Source organism: Thunnus thynnus, chromosome 6 (genome assembly GCF_963924715.1).
Source record: "Thunnus thynnus chromosome 6, fThuThy2.1, whole genome shotgun sequence".
NCBI classification, from domain to species: domain Eukaryota; kingdom Metazoa; phylum Chordata; class Actinopteri; order Scombriformes; family Scombridae; genus Thunnus; species Thunnus thynnus.
This window is the reverse complement of record NC_089522.1, coordinates 10576846-10597379: the sequence shown is the minus strand read 5'-3', so window position 1 is coordinate 10597379 and position 20534 is coordinate 10576846. Positions and strand designations below refer to the sequence as shown.

General features: G+C 39.1%; 1 protein-coding gene across 1 annotated transcript in view; it reads right to left on the bottom strand.

The window, feature by feature from the left end:
• Positions 1-20170, bottom strand: part of LOC137184195 (helicase ARIP4-like) — a 77076-nt gene extending 56906 nt beyond the window's left edge. The window contains exon 1 of the mRNA XM_067591640.1: positions 20015-20170. The gene's annotated coding sequence lies outside the window, so the exon portion shown is untranslated. The remainder of the gene's footprint in view (positions 1-20014) is intronic.
• Positions 20171-20534: the final 364 nt, after the last annotated feature.

The window sequence follows — 20534 nt, the reverse complement described above, 5'->3', positions numbered from 1 at the left end:
TGCAATTTTTAGACGGTCCCTGCGCCCTCGTCTCACAGCCAGCTGTACATAGAGACCAATGTTAGTAGTCCAGCCCACAGGACGACTCCTTTTGGTGAAAATAAGGTCGTAACTCGTTGTCTACCTTGCTATGGTAGAAAAGAGGCCTCATTTGTGTTTTAATATTTCGCTTATGAGTTATTGACGTGTTCATCACTCTTTAGTGTCCTCTGGAAACACTTCCTTTGTTATTTCGGTAATGTGTTGTAGTATTTGCAGCACGTTTTCTAAATGTTGTGCATGTGTTGCCATATTGATGAAGATGTTTTCTTAATTTGCTTGTGTTTTGTCTATTTGCATGTGTTTTCTTAAGTTGCAGTGTGTTTGCCCTTGCTGGCCACCGTATGTTTTAGCTGTTGTAATGCAGAGTGTATGATCGCACAAAATGAGAAGAAAATTAGGTTTCTTACTACAAAAAAACTCAACAAAAAGCAGGTTAACTTTAAGCAGATTGTAAAGAATCTTTTTTGTTAAAAACATTTTCTAACTCTGACTTGACTTACACATATTTAAAAGTAGGTCATGTGACACTCCTGCAGACACATTGTACAGCTTGTTATTACCCTACATTACTTGGAAGTCACATCCAGCCAAAAACCACTTGATTCATTGCCATCATGCTTTATGTAACTTTATACATCATAGAAAAGCAGGCCAAACTGTTCTGTTCATGTGGAGCCTTCAGGCTGTAAAATAACAGTTATGTAACACTACAGTATATGTTTGCTACTCCGAGTGGCTCCATGTAGGTTAGACACCAACTTCTATTCCCTCTTACCTGACACAACCTTATTAAATACCTGGAGGTGGACATATTAACACCTGTACAATAAACGCAATCCAATGCAACCGCCCTGTGAAGCTTGTGTTTAACGTTCCTCTAAATTGTGTATCGATTCAGTTCTGTGAAGTATGTCCACAGGGAGTACAAACAAATAGGAACACATTAAATACTTCCCTTCCTTCAATTTAAACTCAAAAATGAACACAGAGGTGAGTAAATATTTTTGACACAGTATTAAAAAACACTTCAGAGAGGTAGAATTTATTGCTGGGCCGTTGCACTGGATTGCATTATACTGTGCAGGTGTTCGTGCTGTTGTGCCCACCCCTTGTAAAAGCTGAACCTTAAAGGAAACACAAAATTTCACAAGGTGTTTCCATCAGCTTCGCACTGATGAGTGGCCCTGTTTTGACTTTGAACAAGACAGTTAACACAGTGAAAAGTGAAATGAGACGAGAGGAGCGTTTAGGTGGCTCCAGACAAAAAGAGCTGAAACTTGATACAGCAGAACACTATTATCTATGTTTAGACCTGTTTGTAGAGTTGATGTTCTCTACATTTAGATCAAAATGTCAGATTATAGAACCCAATTGATGTTATTTCTGTGTAAAAAAAAAACCCTACTAGACCATGGGAATTGAGCACTTTTTGAATGTAAATACAACAATTGTTCACAGTGCAACACTTAACACAGGCAGCGTAGCACCTTAAAGCGTTCTTTAACACAGCATTCATTAAATCTTTGACTGACGGCAGATATTGGTTTTGAAGCAGATATTTAGTAAAGAGATACTGTCATAATGTCCATGTTATTTACAAACTAGCTTGCACTAAACTAGCTTGCTTTGTCAAACACATTTTAATATGACTCACAACTTATGATCCAGAAGGTTTTCATTGTACCAAATACCAATAAATTAAATGCTATTAATGGTCTGTGTTTTTTCAGCAACAGTTAATCTACTGTATGTGTATGCATTTTGTAAGCTCCTCAAGTCGTTTTTATTTTTACTGGCAGAGTCCGCACATCCTGAGTGGGATTCAAATTGTCTAGACACGCATACAAAGGATTCATAGGAAAAACTGCATGCACATACTGGATATAATGTGGAAAAGAAAAGCCAGCGTGCATAGGCACATTTCATGTACTGTGGAAGACCACATGGGCAGCGTCCAGTTCTCTTTAATACATCCATGAACAGAACTCTGTGACCTGTGTTACTGAAACACAGTTGTAATTACCACCAGTAACCACAGGTGTCACCAGATCAACCAAGACTGAAATCTTAAGAATTACAACTTCAACTTCATACACTTCATAACCACAGACCAGTTGAATGTTTCATTTAACTTAAATGAACACAGCCTCTTTCCAAATTTTTTCCATTTTGATAACATTTTGATTGTTGAGATCAGGATTGTTAAGATATTTTTTTGTTTTGTTAAGTTCAGAAAAACTGAACTAAATCCTGCAACAGTGAGAGAAGACAGACTTCCTGATGTCATATGCACGACTCTCATGACCTCACAAATACATTCAAACTGTCCAAACTCCAACGCCTTGAAAATACTCACATACAGAAAGTTGAAATTTTGATAAAAAAGAAAAAAACGTTCCTGTTTTACCCTCTACACCAAGTCTGACACTGTGGGCCTCCCAAACAAAGCTTGGAAAAAGACGCCCCCTCACCCCTCTTAGTTTACTTGCTTAGTTTCACTCAATTCCTGAATGCCTATTGGCTCATGATTATGTTATTTGATCCTATAGACACTCAACAACTGAGCCAAGATAGCGTAATATTGCTGTTTGACATAACTTCAGACTACACCCAATACATAAAAAAGGCTTTTATTAGTTTCTGACTCTGTGAAAGTGGGAAAAACAGTAAAATTCCCCTAAACTACTACATCTCTAAACTATCTATTTAACCAAATCACACACATTGAGGCTATTCTACTTGATCTCCTTTTGATAACTAATGTTATATTTGTTCACTTCCATTCACTGAGCCTCCCCTGAAACTGTTTGGAGCCCCCCTGGGGAGGCCCGCCTCCCACTTTGAAAACCTCTGCTCTACGCCATCTTACCTTACATAACATCACACAGCGGGCCAAGGAGGTGTTCCAAGGACGTCTGATTCAGCCAACATTTCATTACTGGAGTACAGCATTACTTTTGGTTGAGCCAGACAAAGTGAGAAGCTATTTAAATTCAGCGAATATGGAAACAAGATGCTGATGAGGGCAAAATAGAAAAAGCACAAGAGCGGGACATAAAAATAAAAGGGGAGGAGATGAAGGATGATGGGGGAGGTGGACAAAGACAGAAGGAGATGTGGGAGAGGGGGGTTGATAGAGAGGCAAGGGGGAGGGGAGCAGTCTGGTCTGTCTGGTGTCCTAAAAACACCCCTGTGACCAAGAGGGGGGAGGGGGTGAGATAACCTAAATATCTCCAGGAAAAAATAGAACACTGTGGCCTGAACCAGCATTAGATCACTGCATACATGTGGGTTTTCCTCCCAAAGTAAGTAATGCATCACTTGGTGAATATCTTAAGGCACATGGACACAACAGCAACAGCAACAACAGCAACAACAGCAGATGTTGCTGTAAAAGGTACTGAAGACTGGTAAACTAAGTCCTTAAAACTGTCAAAAAGTAGTATAGACAAGTACAGTATAGACAAATGCTGTACATTTATCATCACTTTCTTTGGTTGTTTCTAAAATAACATGATGCCTCTTAACTTTTCCAGATTATCAATCTCTCTTTGTCGATTCATTGATTAATCGTTTAGTCTAAATGTCTGAAAAATAGTGTAAACTACCCATAACGAGTTCTGAGAGCTCAAGATGATGTTTTCAAATGTCTTGCTTGAACCAGCAGCAGTCAAAAACCCAAATATATTCTATTTAAAAATCACATAAAACACAGAAAAAGCAGCAAATCACTACATCAGATAATCTGGAACCAGATGGTCTCTGGGTCTGTTGGCCAGGTAGCCTCATGAATGATAACCCCACAAGACACAGACCGCCCCCTACATTCCACTGTTACTGTGATTGTTACTATTGTTCATATTATTATTATTGTTACTATTATTATTTATTGTTGTACTTTCTAATTATTCTCCCTCTCTCCTCGCTCTTTCTCTCTTTATAAATAGAGACGAGTGACACATGAAAGAAAAAACCTGAATAAATGAGTGTAGGAACATAATAAATGCAGATGCTTCCACTCAGGTGCACTGCATTGTACAACTAAGCAATTAACATCTAGTCATCTTCTGTGTCATGCATAAAAAATGCTGAGCAGGCCCAGTTGACTCTGATTTTGTATCAAGATGGCAAGAAGAAAAGATCTAAGGGACTTTGAAAGACAGTTCATTGCTGGGGCACCGATGGCAGGAGATTCAGTCACAAAAACTGTTCAACTGACTGGTGTTTCAACAGGAACAGTGACTAAAGTGACATCTGCATTTAGATCTGTGGGAAACACTTCAGTAAATAAGGTCGGAAATTGTGGTCGACACACATTTGATGACCCCGATGCTTGTGCATTAGTGTGATATGTGATGAAAAACAGAAACTCTTCCTCGGGTGACTGAGAATGTCAATGCAGGTCGTGATCAGACTGTCTCAGCAAGAATAGTCCGTCGACAATTACACAGAGAGGGATGTTATAGTAGTGTTGCAGTGCATAAACCCCTCATTATAAAGATGAAGCACATTTGAGAGTTCAGTGGTGCATGAACCTATAGGTACTGGTCTACAGAGAGGTGGAAAAACGTGATATTGTCAGATGAGTCATCCTTCAACATACTCTCGACGAGTGGGCGAGTGCATATGTGGCGTACACCAAGAGAACGGTACAAGCCTGAATGCTTGACTCCTACTGTGAGGGGATCTGGTGGCTCTGTTACGCTGTAGGGGGCATTTTGCTGGCATGGTTTGGGTCCACATGTCCCCTTAGAGGGAAGGGTCACTGCAAATCAATACAAAGTTGTTCTGATTGATCACCTTTATCCTATGATGAAACATTTCTATCCTGATGGGAGTGGTCTCTTCCAGGATGACAATGCCCAAATTCACAGGGCACGAGGGGTCACTGAATGGTTTGATGAGTATGAAAATGATGTGAATCATATGTTATGACCTTCACAGTCACCAGATCTCAACCCAACCAAACACCTATGCGAGATTTTGGACTGACGCTCTTCACCACCATCATCAAAACACCAAATGAGGGAATATCTTTTGGAAGAATGGTGTTCATCCCTCCAGTAGAGTTCAGAGACTTGTAGAATCAATTCCAAGGTGCATTGAAGCTGTTCTGGCAACACATGGTGGCCCAACACTTTACTAAGACACACACACACATATATATATATATATATATATATATATATATATATATATATATATATATATATATATATATATATATATATATATATATATATATATATATATTTATATTTATATTTATATTTATATATGTGTGTGTGTGTCTCTTTTGTTTTATTGACTTGTTTGCACTTTTGGTAATCAGTCATCTATGCTAATTTGTGCAGTCTATTAGTTTTTTCCTGCTAGGGTTTCCTTTGAGGTCCCTTTGTGAGAAGGTGGCTCCAGTGTGGAGTTTTCATTGCGTCCTGCAGGTAAACAGGTCGCAGCACATTCTGAGCTCTTTAATCTACAATCAGGGTCTTGCAACTGATACTAGTAGCCACAGGGAGCCTGTGGAGGAACACAGACTATAATGATAATAATTATCTTCTATAGGGTTAGACTGATGTGTGATTTTGTGCTTTTAATATTTATTTGGGCTGCACACAGATCAGATCTTCCCCCAAGTGTATCTGTACTGTATATTGCATTTATCTTTTTCTTTTTGGTTTCTATACCAGATGAAAAATAAATGTGTGAAAGTGTGAAAATGAAACTGAGTATGCAGACTGATTAAACATTTGGCCAGAATAATGCTGATTGTACAGACTGGAAAAACAACTTTGCTCATCAGAAATGTACTTGTGAATATATTGTTATTTTACAGCACATTTCCACCTCCAAACAACAACAAATACATTCTTTGACTTTTGGGGAAACTCTCTGCTGTCAATGAGTAGAAGTTCTTCCCAGAAAACAGCAACCAACAACCTGCAGCAACCTAAAAGTCTATAAAATCTGCAATTCTTGTTTTCAGTATTGAATATAAACCCAATGAACCGAGTGTATCTGATGTTCTTTTTTATTTTATTTTGTTCTTCATGTCTCAGAAATGATGTAATATGGCATTTTAACACATGCCTTAGACCTTATCTTCTGGCACACTTGTGTTCTTGTTGAACACAGTGAACGTACAGGCTCTGTACTTTTCTTTATGTCGCAGCCCCGGCTTGTGATTTAGATAAACAACATAGATGCATTCTTGCACAGAAATGTTACCTCCTGAGGGTTTAATGGACAAAATATAGTAGACCTTCAACTTTACACATGTATCCACGTAAACCATGTAATTACATCTTGAAAGCCCCTGACAGAGAGAGAGAGAGAATGAGAGAGAGAGAGAGAGAGAGGGAGAGACTGAGAAGTACAGAAAGAGGGAGGCAAAAAAAAAAAAAAGAGCGAAATAAAACGAATGATAAGGAGGGGGGGCAGTGCAAAGACAGCTGCTTGCATAAGCTGCCTTACATAAGATCTGGCTAATAATGCCACCGTTCAGCTTACTAGAAAAAAAAAAAAAAAAGTTATACAAGATGTATGCCAAGATGCAAGGACATTGTACACACACACACACACACACACACACACACACACACACAGTACCTCTAATTTAACCATTCCTGCCTCCCTCTCGTTCACAAAGCATCAAAGTCAGCTTGAAAAATCACCACAGTCTTACTCCTCAGCAGGTCACACACATACAATTGCACCTCTACACTTGTAGGGACCCGTGCTGACATAGTGCATTGTCGAGACCCATATCACAATGGCCTCGCACACACATACACACAATGGCCTCGTACCCTAAGTTCACACGTCAGTAGTGTTGAACACTGTGTACCGGGGCCTCATTATAAACCCTGCAGGAGCTCAAGGCAGATTTAAACTGAGGTAGGAGACCGACAGAAAGTGAGACAACGGGGGGTAGGGGTGGGAATTAAGAACATGAACTGCATCAAAGTCAAATTTTCCTAAAAAGTCAGATGTGGGAAGATGTGTTCCTTTTAAACTCTGAGTTCAAATCTGGGTCGAATTTGTTCAAAACACAGAATCTTTGGAGTATTTTTAAAAACGAGTCGTGATGAAACATCAGAATGAAGACGGAACGGCAGCTTCGGTTTATAATTTAAATTAAGAGATGACTGATCACAGCTCTTATGTTCCCTTGTACCTCTCCTTCACCCTCTCAAGTGATGGAAGTAATTTTTTTATTAAAACAGATGTGGTTGGGAAAATACACAAAAGCTAAAAATAAAATAAAAAATTCTGTTTATGAGAAAAAAAAACATAGTTCCAGAAAATGAGATGGAAAAAAACCCTCAAAACTATAAATAAATAGAATAAACTTTTCCTTTCATTTACAGTCTCCTTTGATAGACCCACTAACAGCCAGACTGACTGATGGCGCACTGCACCAGTGTCAGCTGACCGAGCGCCGCCCCTTTATTCAAACGCACAAACGACTATTTGCGAGAATAATAAAACCACTGACGCTTCAATTTATGGCTGTGAAAATGGGTATTGTATAACACCTTCCTTTTATATTGGACTGGCTTACAGACTTAGAAGATCTGCATCACATCCTCTCGCTTGTGTAACAGAATTACACAATAGTGAAGCCTGGTGGTGGTGAGGGAGGGGGGCTAACCAATCAAGTTAGGTTGCTTTGGTTCAAAGCCAAAATAACACACATACAGTACTGTTCAAATACACACTGCATTACCAAATCCTCGATCTTTACATAGTGTGTGTGTCAGAGCAGTATAGTTTCTAAAAGGTTTAAGTCTTGACTCCAGTATCCCATGCAAATACTTAAATAATGCTGTGATGTTATTTAATTGTGAGTGATACATATATTTTTAATTCCAGCATTGTTGAGGGTTTATGGCTCTAAAAGCATGTTTCCTTTGTGGGTTTGACTCTGTACTCCTTACATGTCAGGAGAGAGATCTGACCGCCACTTTATAGCTGTTTAATCTAAATAATGTCAAAATAGGACATTATATTATTTTCATTTGGCTAAATACTAAGTGCTATCACAGGATGTTTCCATGTTGTCTGAAAAGGTGGGTTTACAGGAGAACCACTCTGCTGTCCTGACTTAAGTGGGAGTTTATCCCACTGCTCTGGGGCCACAACAGAGAAGAGAGGTTGTAGCAATGTGTGGAGGATAAAAATATCAATATCTCTTGCTCCTGGAGCCTAAGGTGACATTGTCAAATTGCTTCTTTTGTCTTAAAAATAGTCCAAATCCCCAAAACATTCAATTTACAATTATATAAAACAGAACAGTCTAATTTACATTTTGAGAAAGAGGAATTACCAATTGTTTGGCATATTTCCTTGATAAATGACTTTAAAATCAACTTGTAGTGATCAATCCACCATCATTTCAGCTCTTTGTTTTGGTTTTCCACAACCTTACTGTTGTAGTTCACTCTCACTGTTCTCATACTGCCATTTTTCACTGTTTTCAGAAAAAAATACTAGCTGCACAGCACCAGGGCTGCAACTAATGATTATTTACATTATTAATTATTAATTAATCTGTTAATGATTAATCTATTGATTTTCTAAATTAATTGATTGGTTGTTTGGTCTACAAAATGTCAGAAAATGGTGAAAAATGTCCATCACTGTTTTCCAAAACCCAAGATGACGTCCTCAAATGTTTTTTGCCAAATTGTTTATTGTCATAGAGGACTTTAAAAAAAAAGCAGAAAATGTTCACATTTAAGATGCTTGAATCAGAGAATTTGGACACATTTTCTTAAAAAAAACGACTCAAAACGATCAATCGATTACGAAATAGTTGCCGATTAATTTAATAGTTGGCAGCTAATCGATTAATCATTGCAGCTTTACATGGCACCAAACGCAGACAGTGAAAGTCAGTGACTAGCTGGTCAATACAGTGGAGCATTTAGCAACTTAAGAGACAAATATTTCCCTCAAGATTTGGTAGAGACCAAACTAGAGTTAACAGGACAATCAATACTAAACAAACAAACAAACATTTGGACACAAACAAGACAAAATTAATGCTAACGTTGCTTCTTATCTGCTGGATGTTTTAAGGGCCAACTTATGCTAACAAGTTCACCACATCAGCTTAAAATGTTGTGCCTCTGAGGCCCCAAAGTGGCCAAAAAGAAATCAGTTATTGCATGTTTAATAAGCTGATTACTGCTGTAAACTAATTTTCTGCACATGAAACTGATCAATTAATAAACTGTTTAATTGTTTCACAGCTAACTGACATTTCAAAAATAGACTTAAAATTTTTCTAACACACATTCGAATAACCACGACCCCTAGTTCATCTAAATTTGGCCAAAGCCAAGCTAAAAGTACCTGACCTGTAAAATATTCTTGCAACATCTGCAGCCTGTTGATTCTAATTTGGCCCTGAAGCTGCTCAGACACACGTTTTCTAATTCTGTCTTTGAACCTGTAAATACCTATAACACCTACGAGTTTACCCAGGATTAGCCTGCATTTAATGCTAAGAGGTCACACACACACACACACACACACACACACACACAGACACAAATTACTGACCTGGATCAGTGAACAATGCTGACCTGCACCGACTCGCTCCAGAGGATATTTTTAAACAGATAAACCCTCGGGACAACCCCACCTGGGTGTCATATCTAATCCCCGCCCACCTCCTTTTGACCTGCAGCATCTGAGCTCAATTTCACAAAAAAAAAAAACCCAATGAGAGAGAAGAAAGAAGCCCCACCCACCACTGATCATAGTCTTTATTCCAAGATGTTAGAAACCTAGAAATTCTTCTAATTTATTCATGTTACTGATAAATGTAGGTCAAAACACTGCGCTCATTTTGTTCTGAAATCTGCATTGCATCATAAGAGGAGAATGACCATCTAAGGAACGCAGGCGCTCACACACTTGATCAATACTCTGTGAGTCCATTCGGTTGAATGAGGAGGGGTCGAGAAGCAGCGGGGGAGGGATCTGAGATCAGTGAGCCAAGATGATCTCTGACTGGATGCTACTGGATGCTCTTCAGCCAATCAGAGAGGGTTTACTGGGTTCACTGGGGTTGTTTAGGGTTCACACGGGAACACTGGAGGGGAAGGGTCCTCTTGTGCTCAACCTATGTATGCTACCTCAAAGCTCGGCCACAACAGGAAGCGGCTTTAAAAAAAAAACACAAACCACTAGTGACGGCCTCAGCGTGAAGAGGAGATGATTGGACTGAAACGGAAGAGTTCAGGTGAAACGTGAAATGTAAGTCTCTATTTGAAGAAAACGCTCTATAAAAGATGACCTCAATAGTTATCAATGAATTATGTGCTTTAGTCATTTTTCTCGACAGGTACAATTTCATTCCACTATCAAGATCCTAGACAGATTCTTTTTTTTACAACCACAAAAAGCTCCAACAAATGTTTATTAAAAGAAATCCAATCTTCCGTTTTCCCATCTGTCTCTGCCAACTTCCATCTCCCCTCTCAGGTCTATCAGACATATTAAAAACATTAAGACCGACCGCCAAAGAAAGAAAAAAAAAAGGAGATCCATCAGGGAAAACCAAGCACAATGTGGAAGACAGATTATGTCAATAGCACTGCTGCTGAACCAAAAGAAGCTAATTGGGATCATTCAACAGTTAATATGTTGATGGTGTGTTAATTTGTGCCTGAGCTCAATCTTTCATTAACCAATGTGTCATTTTTGGGTATCTAATGTTCCCCGTCTACGGCCTCGTTCGCTGTGTCCAGCTTCTCAAATTTAGGGATTTGCAGCTTTTCTCTTGCGTATCATTGTAAACTGAATCTCTTTGCGTTTTGGACTTCTGGTTGGACAAAACAAACAATGAGTCACCTTGGTGAACTCAGAGAAACTATGATGGCATTTTTCACTATTTTATGACATTTTATAGAAGAAATCATTATCGAAAAAATAATCAACAGATTAACTGAATAATTAAAATATCATCAAATGCACTCGTACGTGTATATTGACAGTTATATTTTGCAATTAAAAGATTTAAGTATTAAGTCTTCATTCATTAATATTTTAAGTATTAGCTTCCTCATTACTGAAACCGTGTTTTGTGTATTCACACTGACCCTTTCTGACCCCTGAGCTTAATCATTAATAGGACAAAAACAAAGTCTGCAGAGCTAAATAGCAGATTAGTAAGACTCAGCAGTTATCTGAGCTACTCATGAGGATGCAAGTAAGAAGTAAAAAGCTTTGGAGCCATCACACGGTAAGTACACAAATATGTCAACACATGCAGAGGCGGCAGGTGTTTGCTGTGACATTAAAGCCACCTGCAATGACTCCAGTGCTGCGCTGCAACTGAAGCTCACGTGAAAAAAAACATTCTGGGATCAAACACGTCTTCTGACACCTATTTCATACTTTTGTCATGAGGACAGATTTCATATTTACCTGCTGCTCAACCTTGTGTCCAGTCGGTTCGGCTGCTGTTACAAAATAATCACCATAACAACTCGATCGTGTCGGTTTCCACATGAATCAATGACCAGACAAATACTTTTTTGTTTTTGATCTATACAGCATACAGGTTGGTTTCACACATCATAGATAAAAGCTTGTCATGCTGATTAGTCAATTAATTGATTAGTCGATCGAAAGGAAATGAATCAGCAACTATTTTGATAATCTATTCATCGTTTTAGTCATTTTTCAAGCTAAAATGCTACAATTTGCTGCTTTTCTCTGTCGTATATGATAGTAAACTGCATATCTTTGAGTTTTGGACAACTGGAAATTGGAGAAAACTAAAACATCTGGATACATCTCCTTTGGCTGTGGTAAGTTATAGTGGACATTTTCACTTTTATCTAACAATTCAAAGACTAATTCAGTGATTAATGGATAAAATAATCACCATGATAATGAAATAACCGTTAGTTGCAGTACTACTTGTTGAGGCTACTGAGTCATCCTCAAAAACTACACATCCTGTTATTTAGACAGGGACAAACATGATAGACACTCACTCTGACTGGACATTACTGTCAGCCCGACAAATGAGTTCAGACAAGAATAACAACATGGGGTCGGGCGTGTGCACACACACACAGACACACACAGACACACACACACACACACACACACACACACACACAGTGCTATAATTTAGATGAGACACAGAGATGAAGATAAACAGTTGAGCACAAGGTCAGCCATGGATACTGATCAACAAATGACTAATGATAATATACAATAACAGGTGTACACACGGACACACACACACACACACACACACACACGAGAGGGAGCCCAGCTTATCTGAGTTTACTGGTCAACAAATGAGAAACATCAAGACTAACAACTGTAACTGTAATCCAGACACACACACACACACACACACTAGAATCGAGAATATTCAGTTTACAGTTGTGACACACATTCAAGAAATCAATTCACATGACTTGAAAACACACACACGCACACACACACACACACACACACATACTCACACAGACCAGTTATGCAACTTTCAGAGACAGAGCTGCTAAACAGTAACGCACACTCCTAAAGAGCTATTAGGTTAAGCAAATAACACACACACACACACACACACACACACACACACACACACACATAACAACGCAATCATCCCTCTATATTTGAGTGGACCCCCACTAACATAACACAGTACCTTGCCGCTGATCTTAACTAAGTAAAAAGGGCAGAAAAAAATAGTCAATCAACTAATTCATTGGCAACTATTTTGATAATCAATCTTTTCAATCATTTTTCAAGCAAAAATGCCAAACATTCTCCTGGTTCACCAGCTTCACAAATATGTGGTTTCACTGCTTTTCGTTGTCATATATGATAGTAAATTGAATATTTTAGGGTTTTACAAAACAGACATTTGAAGATGTCACCTTGGGCCCTGAGAAATTGTCATGGGTGTTTTTTGACATTTCACAATATATCAAGAAAATCCTCAGCAGACTGATCAATAATGGGTATCGTAATATATAGAGTCATTTTTCATACCAAGCTGATGGGAGAAAAAAAAACTGATTTCTCAAAAATGAAACACACACACACACATAAAGAGAGAGAGAGACACTCCCTCTTCTCAGAGACGTAGCACTAAAAACCTGACAAATCCAAACAGGCTTGCGCTCATCAATAATAGTCTCGACTCTGGGGGGAGAACTTACGAGCGAGCACAGACTGAGAGAGACAACGTTAAATCATTAAAAGTTTAGATATTCCCTGCAGGATGAAGCATGAAGGGAGTGTATCAGCAGTATGAGGGATTTTTTCACAGCACTGACTCAGTAGAGGTTTTCTATGAAAGGCAAAACAGTTGTGAGGCAAAAAAAAAAAAAAGGCAACCATACGCTCAGTCTTTTACCTTACTGCAGCTATCAGCCCACACACGGCCTTGAGCTATAACACTCATCTCTGCATACGTGCTTTCAGAGATAAATGATAAATTTTACTGTTGCTGATTGAACAGTACACACATGTTATCTGATAACTTCACAATACTTGTGCTATTAATTGCTTCTACTTCTTTGTAAAAAAGGCGGGTTGATCAGCCTTCACCCTGACTTCCATCGTGTTTGCAGAAAACAAATGCATTCATTGAATCAATGACAGAAAAACTGAAGCTCCATTGAGTGATACTAATGACTTTAACATCAAATCAAATTAAATGTTACCTGTAATGTGAGAGGACCGTTAGTGCTGCCGAACCCACTGAAAATCAGCTCTTTGCATCTTTTAGCAGCACTTTTAGCTGTACTTTGCCTTTTGTGCTAATTAGCATGTTAGCATGCAAGCACACTAAACTAAGACCAGGGTCAACATTAGCTGCTAAACATCAGCATGTTAGCATTGTAATTGTGAGCAGGCTAGCATTAGCATTTAGCTCAAAGGATCACTTTGCCTACGTTTTGACCTTTTTCCCAGAAAAAAATAAGCAAAGTCTTCACTTTGTGTTCTGGTAACTTGAAAAATATAATCTATACGTTACTCAGTAATGAAAATAATCAATAGTTAAAGCCCTATTTTCAACTTTACAACTACTTTTCTAATAGATGTGATTATAAAATCACCTGTCATTTAAAAAGTGCAGAAGATAAACTGAGTTACCAGTTCATGAGGTGCACCTGTACATGATGTTTCTAATATTACATCCTCAAAGTGTACAGAAAATATTATTTACTGTAATTCGCTCCAATACAACAAACCAAATGTCACACTTACAGACACTGTGTCAGGGACGTGAACCGTCTGTGAGTCTGCGACCTTTCACTTGTGAGACCGTTCCTGTGACGACTGAGACACCCTGCTGCTGTTATCGCTTCCATCCTTTCATCCAACTTTGCTTTCATTGCTGACTGTTTCATGGTCATCAAACATGAACAGAAGAGAGAGCCGAACAGCCAGAGATCTATCCTTCCACCTACAGTTTTAGACAATTATACCATACAGCAGTTCAATGCTGAAAGCCAGATAGCATCCATCCATCCCTTTATCCTTGTAGCTTCATGACTATAACAAGATGAATCACAGAGACGGAGATTCAATCTTTTCCCAAATTCTGTATCTCCTGTCTCTTGACGAGACCGGCGTCACGCCATGAGACAAAAAAACTAGACACTCCTGACCAGATCCCTCCTCATTCCTCTCCTTGTTAAATATTTAAAAGATTAAAGAAGTTACAGTAAGTTGACAAACGAGGTATGGCAAGTCAGACACACAGCAGTCCATCCGCTCCCTACATGTTGTTTAAAAGAATTACTAAAACATGAGAAGCAGTGGAGGTCAGAGTCTCAGTTGCCCTACATTCTTTCACTCATTCTGCTTCGGTGATTTAAACTCTCTGGCAGTAAGGAAGAGAGAGTAACTGTCACTAAATCTCTTCTTGAATCTTAACTCCCTGCTGTGATGTTTCACTCATCTCTGAGTATGAGCGGTGGATGTCAGTAAGATCACTCTGCCCAGCATCCATTACTCTCCCCCTTGCTGTTTTCAAGTAGTGTAGGTCAAAAAGACGACAACGCTTCCATCCTTCACCTGCTGTTTTGGTTTTCAATGAGCTTTGAGAAGCAGCGTGGGTCAGCGAGACCTGGTCTTCCAATCCCTTTTTTCATCATCTACCAGTGAAAGGGAGTCATTATCTTCTTCTTCCCTGACACTCTAGATTAAGACTCACAATTTACAGCTCAATCTAAATGTTTTATTTAATGATATGAGGACAAATATTAATTAAGTTCATCTACTTTGTCTTTGACAGACATCATATCCTGCACAAAAATGTTCAGAATGTAATTCGCTGTTACATAATTCTTATTCTGAGACACATCTACAACCCCAAGGCAAATATTTTACATGCAGTAATTTGCACTGGCTTGTTGTTTCACAATCTTTTTTTTTTTTCCCCAGAGCTGACCCATCAGCTCTTTCCCCACTCTACCCGAGGCTTCCTTCAAATCAAATCTTCCTTTGTTAAGATTTTCTCTGTTTACAGCTTTCATTTTAATACAAGGTGCATGTTGCATATTTAATATTATCTTGCAAACCCCATCAGGACTTTAAAATGAACACACAAATCACCAAATGGCATTAGTGTTACTCAAGTATTACTAAAAACTTTTATATATCCCTAGATAGAGTATATGCACATCAAACATAATCACTTCATTTTGGATCAAGTTGCACCGACATTAGACATCATTTGAGTCAATCAAGTTTGTTTCACACAGACTATTTTCCATTCTTTATTCACTTTCTTCTTGATTTTAACTTAATATAATTGTTAAATAACCTTTTCGTGTGTCTGAAAACCAAACCATTGACACTGTGTTTTCTTTTGTATACTACATGGCTAGAGCTATTTGAAAGTAACGGGATGTGTAGGCTCGCAGGCTAACTGTTGCATGACTTGTTAACGCCAACAAAAGCTTAAGTAGAGCATTTTCCTCCATTACTGTGTTTGCTGTAATGTCCATTTTCCATTCAACGTCAGACTAGAGATAAAAATCTTAGAAACAGCTTTCTTTACTCAAGTGTGAGAACTAAATATTGTCATCATTTACTTACTAGTAGTTTCAACTTATGCCCGTCACACAGCGTGTCTGATTGACATCGCCACCCATGCTGCACACATGCTGTTCCTCCCCTCTCATAGACAAACAGATGAAATCTCATCTGATGTACGACTGCTGTTAATGTGCATAAATGTCAAGCAGACCAGCAGTAGACATCCTCCTCCCTCCCTCCCTCCCTCCCTCCATCCTTCCATCACTCCTGTGCTGTTTTGAGCGCTCTGTTCCTGTACTCAGCCACCCGCTGAGCTCGTTAGTAGGAACAGATCGAAGGAGTGATGTAAGGGTGAAGGGAGTGATGAAAAGGAGAGCGCCATAGAAGCGCCCACAGATCATCTTTCCGAAATTACAGAGATAATCTGGTCTAAACGGGTCTAAAATTCAAACAAAACTAACCTTGGCCGGTGTTCAAAACCAGCTACCTATCAAGTTAAAGCAAATCTTTAAACATTGTAATTTTCCTCAGCGTTCTTTAACTGAATTATCATTTTTGGAAAATGCATAGATAACCAAATGAGAAACAACAGAACATCAACATAATCAGGAATGACAACTTTGCTTTTGATTTGAGAGTTTGCACCAGATAAATGTAATTAAATGTGACACTAGAATGTAAATCCTTAAACTAGACACACATGTACTCTGAAAAATGTTTTCAATGAGCAAACATATTGTAACCTTCACAACAGCACATATACTCTACCTCCACCACGACAACGAGTCTGGAAAAAAACAAAAAAAAAAAACAACCTTTGACATTCAGTTATGGTTTAAGATTCTTAAAGACAGACTGACCTTCACTCAAGAAGACACAGATGCAAACAAGCACAAACAAACCTCTCACAAAAGGCAAAAGTAAACTAATTCTACACTTTATGCATGCAAGATCTTTTCTTCCGCTGTTCTGTTGGAGGTCGCCTGAAAAAATGAAAGTTCAAGAAAAAAAGAAAGAAAGAAAGAAGAAAAAGGAAAGACAGCGAGAGGGTTTCATCGGCTCAGGTTGCGTCTGGCTGAAGTGGTTCACTGGATATCTGATCCAAGGTCAGATTAAAAGAACAAAGTCTCTGAATCAACACTGACAGCAGGAGCACACAGAAACGCCTGAGACTATTAGAACATAATCTTCCTGCCGCAGGTCGTTCAACCTGATACAGTATGTGATTTGGAACAAAAATGGCTGTTCAGCGTTACAAAAACCCCCAAAAAAGACCGACAGCAACAAAGAAAGCTACATTATTTGATACAGCTTCACCAAATCACAGCCAGTAATTCAAGGAGAGCACAGCCTGAAGTTAAAAAGTTTTACATATATTATGGACATTTAGGAAATAGCAGCTTTTATTTAGTTATTTTGTTGTGTATGTTTCATTCTCTCATAGATAACTGGCCAGAGATTACAGATGACGTGTTTCCTTTGCAGCTTCAGGAAAAAAAAAAAAAAAAAAATTACCTAAAATTTCTACACTAAATGTCAGCATTTTTTTGCAGATCCCTTGATATCGAACTGCAATGTTTTCTGTCTGAGCTGCCGTTTTACACACATACATTCATACAGACAGAAATCCACAGTACAAGAGGCAACCCCCGCAGCAACCTCAACTGACCAGAATGCACTGCAGCTACAAATGTTGCTTTTTTTCCCCTTTTGCTCAACCTGAACACCTTTCTCTCTTCAGCCCTTTACCTCTCAGTATTTCTCTCCTAAGGCTTGTGACTAGCTCTCGACCTTCTTCAAACCTTGTAAAAAGAGCAGTGTGGGAAATGAGGTAATCACTAGTCAAGATACAGTACATGGGGGAAAGTGGGTACAGAAGAAAAAGCCTGAGCAGTTCAAGTGTCAATCAACCAGACAGGAGCTATACTTGTGATCTTGCAAGCATGATGTAACACATCTTACAGTAGGTGGTGGCATGCACCTTTAACATTGATTTGTGTCCGCCAGTAAAACCAAAACAATTTTGAATTTGGGACAAGAGTTGAAAAAAAAAAAAAAAGGTACAAAGTGCGCAAAAACCAAATAAGTCCAACTCTGGACAGCATTCTGAGCCGGTTAGCATGTTAGCCTGTGTGTGTGTGTGTGTGTGTGTGTGTGTGTGTGTGTGTGTGTGTGTGTGTGTGTGTCCCAACCTAGTTCTGTGGGAATCACTGAATTCTCAGCTAACACACCCTTTTTCACTACAGCTATTCTATTAAAACCAGAAACTAATGACATCAACGATGGCTCAGTCACATTTAAGTGTTCTTGTAATGTCTCTTTTACACAGTTATACTTCTGGACTGTGTGAGACAAAAGTTGACAATCGTGAGAGAAACGTGGTGAAATTTTTCAAACCAGGTGGTCCTAGATCGCACTGTGAGACACGTCCAACGATGACTGATGTGGAGCTTTGGAGATCAAAAGACAGCCTGAGGCAAAATTCTGACAACAACAGAAATTTAGGAGCAATTTCTCACAACGCGACTGCGGCTACGACCCACATCTACAAAACAACCAATCAGAGTACGACATGAAATGATGCAGAATGCAGTGTGACATTTTGTGACATTTTTTTAATAAGGTTTTGCGGAAAAGACCTTAATACATCCATGGCACACACAAAACAATGGAGGCTAAATGAAAATGAGATTTGTGTGACTTTGCATTTTCAAAGCATAAGAGCGGCACACTGACCTTAACATACCTCAAATTGATATCGTTCAGTCTGAAAACAGAATGCGACCAAGTTTTTATTCCTTCAATCTCACAAACAAATAAACATGAGCTTGTTCTGGTAGCCTGAATGCAAAATGTTACCCGAATTCAACTTCTTCATCAGACTACAAAGTAATACTGCATGGCGAAGACGTTATGCCACCAGGTGTTAAGTCCCAAGTCTACAGCTCTGGTGTGTTATTTGTTGTCAAGCATTAGGAAAAGTACACACACACACACACACACACACACACACACACACACACACACACACACACCTGTCACCTTTTCAGTACCATTTTCTCTGTCACATATGATCACCTCTGTCAAAACCTGCAACAGTGAACATTTTCTCCTGAAAGTGAGTGTACACAGGAAACAGAATCTACTAGCAGGGCTTCAAGTTATTAACCCTCCCACCTCCTGCGGTTACCAGCTTGAAATCTCTGATGTTTGCGATTACAGCTGATTCTACAGCTGCACTCACTGCAAATCATGCCAGATTTTTATTTTCAGCTGGATGCCTGGAAATACAAAAGTGCCATACAGAGCTGTGAGTCACCCTGAGGCTCCCTGGCTGTTCTTTAACCTCTGAGCTCCTCTACTGCAAAACATGGACTGTATCTGACTCTGTCCCCCTGCACAAAAAGTTCACTGACAACTGAAAACAACTTTACGGGGTTCAGCCACAAACATATCACTGGTCATATCCTGTAAGTGTTTATGGAAAGGCAAAGTTGACATTTAAGCATCAATTTGCATAACTCTTTATATAAGCCACTTCCTTTTTTGGCGTGCCCTTATAGCCTAACTGCCTGTTAGGTAACACAGCCACAAATGAGTGGCTCCGCGAGGCTATTTAACCGCAGATGTGTCAACCCTCTCTGCTCATGTGTCCCGCTGGTTTCATCTCTGGCGCGGATACGGCTTGTTCCGAGGGATTGTTATGGAGGAAAAAAAAGAGAAAGAAAGCAGCGTGCTTTGCTTGTTTCATAACACGGAAGGAGGCTGCAACAGCAATGCAGACAGAGCTGCACGAGTGCAGCATGCTCCTCTATTGTCTGGACCCAAACTGACGCTCCGCACTCTCGCACCAAGAGATGCGAACAGAGGAAAAAAAAAAAGGTTTCACTGAAAGAAAACATTTTGCAAGCGGATATAAAACCCGGAACATTTTTCTCACCTTCCGTCCCGATTCTGCTGTGGGTCCCTCCAAAGCAAAAAGCTTTTATTTCTGAAGTGGTAATGAGATGCAGGGCAGGCTTGGCCGCTTTCACTCATTCATCAGTTTTTTTTTTTTGCTAAAAAGAGGAGGGTCGGTCCTGTTGGTCCCTGCGCTCTGCACAAAAAAAAGCCATTACGAAAGTTCCGGAAGTGCACGAGCATCCAAAGTGTTGTGGGTCACTGGAGGCACGAGAGCTGCGGAACTACACAAGTGAAGCAGATCTGAGTATTTATGTTAGATAACGTACACTGCTGTTTTACCTGTTATTTTTGTTTCTATTTCATATCATTGAAAAAAAAAATTAAATAAAAAAAATATATGTTTAATATATTATAAAGTAATAGAGCACGTGCAGGTATATATGATCATGTTCACAAACTGCTGACTTAAGTTTTCAGGTTGAGTCTTCAAAAAAAGATACAAATATGCAATTTTCATCACGTTTGCGAGATGCTGTTTTAAAGTAGGCTTGAAAAAA